The following is a 12,758-nucleotide window of genomic DNA, read 5'->3' as shown; positions in this document are numbered from 1 at the left end:
GCCCCACCCACCTACTGCATGTCTTTGGAGTGTGGGAGGAAACCGGAGCACCCACATGAAACCCATGTGACTGCAGAGAGGAGATACAGACTCTGCACAGAAGGCACATCAGCCAGTAATCGAACTGGAAAACCTCTTGCAGGGAGGTGACAACACTAACCGCTGCACCACTGCCGCCACCCCAGTCTCGAAGTCACTAAATAATGGCATACATTTGTGTTTTAGACTTTGTATTCTTCAGAAAATGCATGCAACACAAGTCCTGTTATTTTAGTAACTTTCTGAGTTTATAACAATAATATTTAACATCTGTCCCTATTTTTGGGGCCTTTGCCCCCTTAACTGTAGGCTTTGTCTAGATTTATTGCACTAAGAGGTTGAGAGATATAGTGTAAACCCCCATGAACTATGACATTTATACATACCAACTTCATGGTTGCACCAGCTTGAAGAAGGGGGACATTACCCCCAAAAAGGCCATCACTGCAGCACAGCTTACTGACAGTGAATTTCTGTGTATGAGCTCTGATCCTTGGTTTCCTGAACCTCAGGCAAATTACACTCAAGAAATCAGTCTTCATCCACCAGCAGGATAATGGGCAGAAAAGCACTTAGTGACATTGGTGGTGAAACATTTCTCAATAAAACACACCATTAGATGGAAGCCAAAACTACTCAGTGTGAAATAGCTAACGGAATGAAAAATAGAAATAAATATATGTCTCAGCAGAAACAAACAAGCCTGGGAATTAGATGTTCTTTTTTAATAATTTTTGCACTGTAGAGAATGCAGAAAGCAATTTCCTGTCTAGAGAAACTATACTCAGCCAATTAATGAGTAAATAACAATTCATAGTAACATCACAGCTAGTAAACTGTACACTTACCACTGTAAAGCACTCATTTGTTTCAATCCTTATTATAAATGGGGAATCAGTTTTTATCCTGAATTCTGATGAGTTAGAACCGTGTACAAGGAAGCCCGATTCCAAGCCTGTAGCACCCATAATGAAAATAATGGAGGCTAGAAATTTGATTCAAAAGAACATATTGATGCTTTGCCAACAAAATTATAATTTCACAGAAACACAAAACAGAATTATGAACAGATTAAAGTATCTTCTAGCAGAAGGTTCTAACACTCCTCCTGTCCATACCCCCTGAAGAAAATATATCAAATCCAAGATCTTATCACTTTGGAAAAGATTATACTTAGTTCTAGTAACCAAATGATTTGGTCTTGTGGTTTTCAGTTGACAACAGTTGTCCAACAATGCTTAAATAAATAATGAACACCTTGAATACACATTTAAAATAAATTATGAGAAAAGAAGTCTGTGCCTGTGACGTAAAGAGATAAAACCATGACTATGGCCCAAGTGACCTGATTTCAAATAGCAACTCACATGCTTGATGGTGCAGGTAGGGAGGAAGAGCATGTCCATCCTAACAGCAGAGGATGGTGGTCCCCAGCCAACCATGCCTCCTGTTACAGCTATGGCCTAACTACTGTCAGTAGGCAGGGACAGGTCTGGAATGGGGGGGGGTGGCAGTTAGGACACAGTGTGGGCATGACCGCCCAAGCCAGAGATAGTAGCCCTTATTTGTGTGTATGGATGAGAATGCACACGTAGATGCTGCAGCACAGATAACCTCGCCAGTGATGCAAGTATCAATTTCACCACCAAGGGGAAAGGTTTAGGCCTTATACACAAAATATCTTTAGTATCCAGGACATCGATAAGGGCACAAACTCTTCAATGTCTGCCAGGATTTTGACCTTGTTTTGAGGCTCTTCTCCCTTCTAGGAGTATAGTAGGTTCAGGTCAGCTGGGGAGACTTGAGGGCTGCAATGGCAGAAGGAGAATGACATATAGAAAAACACTATGAGGAGAAAGGGGTACTTTTTAAGAGAATTTAGCCATTACTGTTCAACCTCACACAAGATACATGCATAACACAAAGTAAGGGAGATTTTTCAAGATTTTCATACAAGTCTTTTTATTGTTTGTTTTTTTAGCCTTCAGCTTTTCATAGGTCCATGAGTGATTACTACGCTAACAACCCCTTAGGGGCATTTTTAGCCTAGTCATAATGCCTAAATGTATACAGCAGATTGAATACCCTAGGCTTTGTACTTAGAGTTGTGCATGGATGACCAAGCATTTACAGGCTGCCTTTCTCTGTTAGAGACAGGGGTGCAAGACCAGGGATGAACTTGCGATATCCCATCCACTGATACAAGTTACACTATAAATGAGTTAGGGAAGACCTCTGCTTAACATAGACAGGCAGCCTGTTCAAGAGAAGGAGTAGTCTCTGAGACACATATCTCCAGCCTGTCCTATTTATGTTGCAGGCAAAAATTAGGTCCCAAGAGCTGGTAATTTCGGTACTGTTTGTTTTGCAAATCTGTAACAGGTCCATCAGAGCAGGATTAGAGGGGACTTTGTAAGCCAGGCACAGATCACCCCCTCAGAAGCCCTTAAGCTTTGAAGCAATCTGTGTAAGATGTGTTTTTTATACCACATATTCTTTTTGTGAGGAAACTCTGGACACTTCAGCTGTTGCATGCCCGGTCAGGTGAATATGGAAGAAGGGTATTGTATTCAGTAACTGGTCTGATGAGAGCCAAGTACAGCAGAATGATGACATCTTTTGACCTAGATGCCACACCACTTACACAGTGTGAAACACAGAACGACTTATTTACAGCCACAGACACATTATGGTCTAAATATAGGTTACTGCCCATGTGTGTTACCAGATCTCTGAACACTTGGTCTACTCTCAGGAAGTACTGTCAATGTAGTGATTTCTAGGGTTGGTTGTCTTTCCAAAAGATACTATTATGCATTTCTTGGTAATAAGTTTAAATCTGTGGCTCTGGTACCAGTTATTTGTCTGTGTTACGTCTTCTTGGGGGGTACTTGTCTCACTGGGGATTCTATGACTACACCCAGTTTGTAGTTGTCTGCAAATCTGGTCAACCAGAGGCTCCTGATATTGGCTCTGAATTCAAAGACGTAGATGTAAAAATAGCGGCCCCAGCACTGAGCCCTGAGGGATTCCACTAAAACTGGATGTTGTGGAGGCAGACTCCCCTATCCTAACTTCTTGAGTCCTATCTGTGAGCAAGCGTACTATCCAGAATGTGACCGAGGTGTTTATACCTAATTTAGTGAGTATGTCAATAATGTGGGGTATTATTTTGAATATTTTGGCCAGGTCGATGTTGACAGTATACACTGTTTTTTTCCTTGTCCATCTCGTTGGTGACCTTCTCAAAGAAGTCCACCAGGCTTAGTGGACATGATCTGCCCTTGACAAAACCAAACTGTATTGGATTCCGTGTCTGAACGTTACCTATGTCACTATTTATCATTTCTATGATAATTATTTCCATGGAAATGGATATGTGACTAGTCAGACTTAATTGTCTGTAGATGACCGCTCTTGTGTACAGGATAACAGCTGCAGTCCTCCATTCACATGCCTGTGTAGAGACTGTGGTTAAATCGTGAAAATAGTGGCCCTATAAGGTCATATTCACACTATTTATGAGGCATTCTGGGATACTATTGGTTCCATCAATACAGTGTTCTTGGCCTTGGAGAGTGCCTTGAGGACCCTACTGATACTTGTGGGAGTTGAGGTTAGGGGATATTTCCTGAGGGAAATCTGAGGGGGGGGGTCTAAATTTGAAACTGAATTTGTTAGCCGGAATGTTTGCTGTATCTTCCTGTTCAGTGTACATTGTTCCATTTATGATTAATTCCGTGCATTGCTGTGTATTGCTTTTGAGGTTGCTGATGTAGCTGAAGAAAGCCTTGTGATTGTCCTTGGCCTGGGAAGCAACTTTTGTTTAGAATTTAGCTTTCATAGACCTGATTAGCCACCTGAGTTGCTTGTTTAGGTGGATGAGGTAGTTTTTACCTTGATGGACTTTGTGCGTCTTAATTTTACCATGAATCTCTTTCTGTTATTATACAGCCTATTTATGGTGAGACTCCAGCATAGGTAGCTGTGTTCTTAGGGTTCGGAAGGGGCTTGAAATTTTGCCAGGGAATTAATAAATGCAAGATTGCCTTTGAGTAATTCTTAAAGGTACAAAAGTTTTTTTGGGGTCCTAGATTTTATTTTAATTTCAAAGGAGACAACTTTATGATCCAACCTGACTGTCAAGGTGATTAACCTTGGGGAGGGGCCACGAACATTCACCCATGTTGATGAGGACCAGGTCAAGGATGCTATTAACCTTCATGGGTGTATGGACTATCTGGTCCAGGGTATTTGTATTTACAAAATTCAAAAACAATGAGTGAGAAGGTCACTGAAAAACCAATCATTAAAAACAAAATGAAAACTCCAGCAAAGCTACAACTTCCACTGAGTGACCTCCCAAATCTCTTGTATCAGAGGCACATGGGATATATGCAAATGATCATAATGAACAATAGGTGTTTCAGCTGATTGGCAATTCTGAATGCCCATGACTTGTTTCATCGTTTTACTGGACAATTTCAGGCCAATAAAGCCAAACCCCACTAGCTGTGGATATGCATATTCCGGCTTGTTATGACCTTATCAGCACAGCACAAGCAGAGTGTTTGACTAAGCATAAGAACACAGGGCTGTTATACCCAGCTGATGTCCATTATTATTAGGGTCACTGCAAAAATATCCCAAACAACAAACTAAAACAATGAGTGAGAAGGTCACTGAAAAACCAAGCAGTAAAAACAAAATGAAAACTCCTTCAAAGCTAGAACTTCCACTGAAACGACAAAACAAGTCATGGCCATTCAGAATCGGCAATGAACTGAAACACCTAATGTTCATTAGGATCACTTGCATATATCCCATGTGCCTATGATACAAGAGGTTTTGGAGGTCACTCAGTGGAAGTTCTAGTGTTGCTGGAGTTTTCATTTTGTTTACAAAATTCAGGAATCTCTGGGTCTCCATGTTTCTGGTCGTGTACAATTCCCAATATATGTTGGGGGTAACTGAAATCTCCCATGAGTATGGTATTGGGTTGAATGTGGAGTGCCTTTAGTGTTTTTAAGTAAGAGCTATTGGCCTCCTGGGTCATGGTGAGGAACTGTAACTTGTAATAATATGGCATCTAACTTTATGGTAATTTGGACATGGAGTAGCTCAAGTTCATCATACTGTTTGATCAGTCTTGAGATGTGTCTGAAAATTGAGACACCTCCACATTTTGTCCCTTTCTGTGGGAGTAATTGATCTAAATGTGTGGAAGGCATTATAGCCCTGCACTGCAAGGGTGCCCTCTGCGGCTCTAAACCATGCCTCAGTAACTGCACAGTCGTCTAAATTCTCCATGATGAGAAAAGGCTGCAGGGAGTGGAGTTTCTTGTTCAGACTCCTGGCATTGTGCAGTAACACCTTCATATTCTCTTGAGTTGATTTTACTATGTTGTGAGGTTTATTATTTTGGCAAGGTCTAAACAGGCACTACTGGGTTGGTCAAGGTTTTCACCAATATTCAAAAGCCCAGGGGGGACAGGTGCAGGCCATCCATATTTTCCCAGGCTGACAAATATCGTACTCCTTTGGAATGACACCAAAACCTAAGCCAATTATTAAAGTCAATTATTTTCTGTTCATATTGTGGCATCACCCTTGCAGAAGGAAGCATGTTGCTCATACCTGTCTGGGACACAATGTCTTTCTTTACGTACACCAGGGAGGTCGATCTCAGGTCATTTACATCCACATGGACTACGACTGAGCCATACTCGTACTTGTGGTTCACAGACATCAGTGCATACGTGATCTAATAGAACCTTTCCCCGTATAGGCAACTGACCATGCCTCTCTCATTACTCAGCCTGGTGAGTGGGATATCAGTGTGCTTTACAATGGAGTTTCCTATGACCAAAGTGTTGGGCTGTGAGGTGGCACACTCTAAGGGCTTAGAAGGTGAGGCACCACAACATCTGGCTGTGTGTGATGTGGTGGGTGTTGTTATAGCTTACTGCTTTTGAGGTTGCTGAGGAGAATTATCATGAGTGTAGCATCTATGGAGGTGTTTGAGATTTAGGAATATTCCATTTAAGAGTTTCAGCATATGCAAGTCTATGTGACTGGACTATACTAAGTGTTGCAAGTGTAGTGTGAGTGTTACTGGCAACTGTTTTGTTAACTCCATCCTTGTATACCATGCTAGTTTGTTTGAGAATTAGATGGTTGTAAGTAAACATGAGACAACAGCGTCATTGCCTCAGCATGCCCATATCAACCAAGCTGGCTGCAGAGATACTAGGAAAGCGCATATCCATTATTATGGGTCCTTATAAAGTGTTTTACAAGGGGAATGTATTAGGGGGTATTTCCAGATAGCTAGCTTGTTGTTTCTGAAGAGTAAAAGACTACATATTATACTATCTAAGTCGAAACTCTTGGGTGGGATGTCTCTCCATGGGCAAATTAGTTGCTCTTAGTGCAAGTAGTTTCTAGGTTGAATTTCAGGGGTATTTACATATGGAAAATTTCAATTCTAAGCGCCTACATCTATACAGGGTACTGCTAGTCGCTGTTGAGCAGTGACAGATTCTCACAAATGCAGCAACTTTTTAGAGGCAAAGAAAAGCTCCAAACAAACAAACAAACCAGTCCTCTGTCCCATCAAAACCTCAAGCTTTGAGGTATCAGAAGTGACTCCTAGCTTGAAAGACACCTGGCTACCCCTTCCTGCCACTAGAGTGTGCACCAAGGTCACCACAGTGTAGTAAATAACAATGTTACAACCAAACAGTAGTGCAAAACACACATGCAAAAAAAAAAACAGGGCACTTCTCAGTAAAGTAATGAGGAATTAACATGCAGCACAATTCAGTTCATAGATAAAGAGCAATACAGCAATGTTTTAGTAAATAATACAGTTACAGATGGATTAGGAATCAAAACAAGCAATCAAATGCAGTGGTAAAATCATACAGCACAACTGTTACTTGATATGTCACTTGAAATGCAAAGAAACTCAGCACATAATACAAGAATATATCAGCAACTCGTATATCAAATCAAAGTGCAAGTAAGCACTGAAAAATGCATCTCTAGCTGTAATTTGATCAAAATTCACAGCAAGCTTCATGAAACAATAGGATAGTCGCCAAACTGTGTAGGCTCTGAGGTAATCTGCCAAGCATCACATAAACTGAGGACTTTATAGAGTCAAAGAAAGGCACCAAACAAACAAACTAGCCCTTTGTCCAATCAAAAACTCACACTTTAATGTATCACACAGTGATTCCCAGATTTGAAGATACCTGACTACTGGCTCCAGACAACAGAGGTGCAGGACACAAAAGCACTACTCAGTAATGAGGAGCGAACAAGCAGCGTGATTCGGTTGAGGATAAAGTGCAATACAGCTTTGTTTTAGCAAATATTCAGTTCCACATGGATCAGGAATCAAAACAATCCAATGCAGCGGTTAAAGTAAATAGCACTAACAGTTACTTTAAGTGCAAAAACTCAGCATGTAATGCAGGAATATATCGACAAGTCTTATATATATATATATATATATATATATATATCAAGTCAGAAGGCAAATTAAACACTGAAAATGACTTACCTAGCTGTTGATTTATCAGGATTCAGTAACAAGCTTCAGCAAACAATGGTGTGGTTGTCAAGCTTGTATAAGCTCTGAGGTCATGAACCAAGCATCACACAAATGTGATGATTTTACAGCTCCTGTTCCTCAGCCAAGATCCAGCTCTCTTCATGAATCCTATACATTCCCACCGCCTTACCTTCCTTCACCAGACCACATGAATTAGCAGCATTTCATAAGCTATGCTAAGGAACAGACATGTACTGACCTCAGTGCTCTTGCATGTGTAATACTGATGATACTGATGGTCACTGTGTATTGTTTAGACTTACTCTTGTGGCTGCATTATACTTCTAGCTTATTTTTTGTGACCAAATCTAGGTTGAGAGTCCTACTTCTTACGTTGCAGTATGACGCTAAGAATGCATGAGATACAGAGTATGGTTTTCCTAGGATACCAACTCCAAGGACCAGGTAAGAAATGTAAATTTTTATGCCACAGACCATTTTAAAATGCAGTTAAAATAGATTGTCTTCCCTCTTGCTGAGATGGGACATTCAAAAAGTGCACCAATACTGCTGTAAGCTGGTCTGTCTCCATTCTCTCATATATAAATGGCACAGCTGAAGACAGAGTAATTTCAGGCTGATACACTGGCCTACTGTCATCTCCAGTGGCCAGAAAAAGCACCATCACTTCCGTGGTTAGTACTCATCTGGTCAGTCCTTATGACCCAAGTATCTTCCCAAATTCAAGCCAGCAGCTTTGGGGTAAATATAATCACAGCATTAATAGGTAGCTCTCATTCTAAACATATTCAGTGGAAAAACGACAAGCAACTAGCACCAGAACATTACAAAGGAGTCAGTATAATGTGACAGAAGGTACAGTGACTAGAGCTGATGTATCCATGAGGTCATGCCAAGTTTGTCGGACTGTGACAGACTCACAAACCATTGATCACAATCCAGTGAAACACGATAAAGCTTTTGGACACATTCCATGTGCACCATACATAGACGGATGCTCAAGGTCATGTTGGTGTAAAATCAGACGTATGGTTATCAAAATTGAGGGCTTTCATGTCTTTCAGGAAAAATGGAGGCTGAAGAAGAGGAGCAACCAAACCAAACTGTAATTCTGGATATTTATGGGCAAGAAGAAAAACGAGGACAGAGGTAAACGGAGCCCCATCCTGGTCACAAATTACCTCCAGATGGAAGAATAACAGACACATGATTAGGGGGATGGAGGGAGGGTTGCAGTACTACAACAGTGATATATTTTATTTATTTATTTATTTTACATTTTTTAACCGGGAGAGTCCGACTGGATACATGTCCATTTTCAGCGGAGGCCCGGGGAGAAAAGCTCCAGGTACATAACAGACATATGAACATTGTTAATGCAAAAAAAGGAAGATAGTTGAGTTCTAAATACAATATAGATACATCACATCTTGGGAAAAAAAAACAATAGCAGCATATAAAAAAAAAACATAGGTCAGTTACAAAGGCGAGGCGCCTTGTTAAAAAGCGGTTAAGGATAGTGAGGTAAGAGAAGGGTAAATGATAGTGGTTAATCAGGTTTGGAACAGGGACATTGCCAGAGAGTATTGAGATGGGGTTTAAGCTTTTTTTTGAATTGTAGGAGTGAGGGTTCTGAGGTGAGCATGGTCGGTAGGGAGTTCCACATTTTACCTACAAAGTTTGAGAATAGAGAATCCCCAGCAGAATTATTGGCTTTGGTAGTTTGAGCTATTCAGCTATTCAGACATCTACTATTGTGGCATGTTCATTGTTAGATCTTTGTTGGGGTAGCATATACCTATATGGCATGTTTGCCAGGGAGAAAAAAGAAGCATCGGAATCCAGAAAGCAATGGAGGATAGTCCTACCAAATCCTAACCTGGCCCAAAGAATGAACTGATCTTACAATGTTTAGTGAAGGTGGGTACAGATTACCAATTAGATGACTCCAGAAGAGTTTACAGTCCTCCCCTTTGCAAAATACTGTAGACTTCATAAGAGCCCAGGTAGAGCTTTGACCTTCTGAGAGACAGACTTACGATGGTGAGAGTAGGAAAAATGGATTGAATGCTACAACCATTTATAAATTGTCTGTTCTGGCACTGTTTGTTCTTTCTTTTTACCATCAAATAAAACGAAGAGCTGGTCAGAAGCCCTAAAGTATTTTGTTCTGTCACTGTAGTATATGAGCTGCCTGAGGACATCCAGAGTGTGCAGAACTCTTTCTCCTTTATTCTTTGGTTCAGGAAAAAACATTGGAAATAGAGTGATTTAAAGTAAATTCAGAAACAACTTTAGACCTGAATGAAGGGATAGTTATTAAACTGACTCTATGAAATATGAGAAAGGACTGGCTCACTACAAGAGCTTGCAACTCAAGATACTCACCTAGCTAAAGTAAGAGCAGTAAATAAGACAATTTTCTATGTCAAGAACTTCATATTAGCCTGAGCTGAATCAAAAAGTGGAACAGTAACTTTTTCTAATACAAAGTTGAGATCTCAAGGAGGAGCCACCTGTTTTTGAGGTGGACAGATATGTCAAAAAATCTTTTACTTGGAAAAAAAAGGAAAGTGCAGTTGTATAAGAACTTACCATAATAGTAGATGTCCAGCTGATCACTACTGCAGTATTACTAATTATTGGGATATCTCATCAGAGATAGCAACAGACCTGGTTAGGATACCAAAGCCTATACATTTTCCTCTGACACAATATGTCCAAAATATGACCTAAGCACACCAAGGCTGCAGGCACATAAAGGATGTAAAGGTATAAATTGCCTTGGGACTTTCTTGCCCCAGACCTCAAAGGGAGTAAGAGAACAAAGACAATAGGTCACCAAAAATCACATGGCAACCAACATTAGGGAGAAGGATATGATACCATCTCAGCTCAAATGGAAAATAGGACAAAATAAGGGGAAGGAAGGAGGGATGCAACATTACAATAGTGATGAGTCAGACATCTACTTTTATGGTAAGTTCTTACACAACTGCACTGCATCCTTCCTAAGATCACTGTTGCAGTATTACTAACCATTGGGAAGAGTCCCAAAGCTTTTGAAGACTCCAGCAAGGAGGCAAGCTGCACAGAGTTGGAGTCCAGCAATCCTTGCAAGATGGACCTAGCAAATCCAGCCACAGCCATAGAAATGATATCAAGTCTGGTAATGTTTTGTGTAGAAATATACAACAAAGGACCAAGTAGCAGTTTCCAACGTAGATCTGGAATCAAGACCCTTGAAAAAAACACCAGATGCTACAGCTCCGGTAGAATGGGATTTGACCAAACCGGAAAGCTTTTTGCCATAAAAAGAGAGTAATAAAAAGAAGTGGCAGAATAGATCCAATTGGAAATAGTTTGATTAGAAACAGGGATGCACATATTTTTATCCTGAAATGAAATGAAATGCTGATCTGATTTTCTGACACAATTAGTTTTGTCAAGGTAATATTTCAGTTACCTATGAATACCTAAAGTGTGCAGAATTTTCTATCCCTTGTTTTAAGGGGAGTGGAAAAAAACAGTAGGAAGATTAATATTCTGTTTAAAGACATCTCGTGTCAAAGACATCTCACTGACCATTTTAAGCATAAAAGAAGGGTTACTCCTAAATGTAACACTATCTTTATGAGAAATCAAAGAGGAGAGGATATGAGGATTACACTTCAGAAACCCATTTTGGCAGAAAGTACAGATGTGTTAGTAAACTTACCATAGCAGGAGATGTTCGAATGATCACTGCTGCAAGTAGCCTTAGCTGTATGTGTTATAGACTGCATAAGACACAACGGCCAGTGAGTTTCCAAAGCTTCGGGGCACTTTCTACACTTCCATATCATCAGTCAGCTCAAGTTGAGCTGACTAAAAAGACAGGTTTGGTGCCACGATCTTCACAGCTTTCATACCAACAGAGACAGTGAGTCCGAACCCTGAAAAGTATGTGCTCGGGATAACAAAAAATAAATGTCCACACCGTGGCATAAACAGCACACTAAAAACAAGGGGGATGGAGTGAGGAATCAACTATTGCAGCAGTGATTTATTTGAACATCTATTGTTATATTAAGCTTACTTACAACGACTGTACCATTTTCATCACATAAGTAGCCTTAGCTATATGGATAGATTACTCTAGCTTACTACATTTGGCAAAACCTGATGTAGACTGTGAGAAAGAATCAAGCTTATAGTGCTTTGTAAAAGTATGCACAGAGGACAAAATATCTGCTTCTAGAATACTTTGAGAATCCAACCCTTTCCAAAAAACTGTACATGAATCCAAGGCTCAGGTACAGTGGGCCTTGACCCTGCCTGGGATAGTTTTGTTGTGGTGAGTATAAAAAGGTAATATATAGCCTTAGACAACCATTTGGAAATAATCTGTTTTGACACAGGTTGTTCCTTCTTCTTACCTTCACAAAAATGAATAACTGATCCAAAAATCTCAAAGATTTAGTTCTGTCAAGATAGTACATGAGTTTTCAATGGAAAGCCAACTTATGGCATATCCTTTCTCACTCATTATTAGGCTCAGGAAAGAAAACAGGTAGATGAATAGTTAGGCTTAACATAAACTTGGATACCACGTAAGGCATTAAAGAAGGATTAGTGCACAAAGAAACACTGTTTTGACACTATAAAAGTCTGCATCTCAGACACCCTTCTTGCAAAAGTCAGAACAATCAGTAAAACTGTGTTCCATGTAAGAACTTCAAGTCAGCCAGATTAGCTGGTTCAAATGGAGCAAGTGTTTGCTTCTGTAACACAAAATCAAGATTCCAAGGAAGGACCATCACTTTTCTTGGAGTTCTTTTATGCAAAACCCCCTTTCAAGAACATGTTGACATGAGATGGCATTGAAAGAGGAGGATCCTTGGGCAGACATGCTGAAATGGCCGATAAATGAACCATGACAGAGGAACGATTAAAGCCATAGCCCACTAACTCACACAAATATTGAAAAAGCAGAGAACAACTAACCTTGAAATGGGTGCTGGTTATGCTGCTGGCACAAACAGAAAACATTTTCCATTTGCTAAAAGTTGTATACTCACCATAACATTCCTTCTGTGTTGCCCATTTTCATTCTTCCTTAACTGCTGGGTTTGGATCCAATTCTTGGATCCTACTT

At 40.2% G+C, this 12,758-nt stretch overlaps 1 protein-coding gene across 1 annotated transcript in view; it reads right to left on the bottom strand.

Annotated features, from left to right (window-relative positions):
* LOC122794375 (symplekin-like) overlaps positions 1-12,758 on the bottom strand; it is a 1,034,965-nt gene that overhangs the window by 731,346 nt on the left and 290,861 nt on the right. The window lies entirely within an intron of this gene.

The sequence above is a fragment of the Protopterus annectens genome, chromosome 1.part0 (genome assembly GCF_019279795.1).
Source record: "Protopterus annectens isolate FY-2018-M chromosome 1.part0, PAN1.0, whole genome shotgun sequence".
In the NCBI taxonomy this organism is placed as follows: Eukaryota; Metazoa; Chordata; order Ceratodontiformes; family Protopteridae; genus Protopterus; species Protopterus annectens.
Note: the sequence above shows the minus strand (reverse complement) of the source record. Positions and strands in the feature narration are given on the sequence as shown.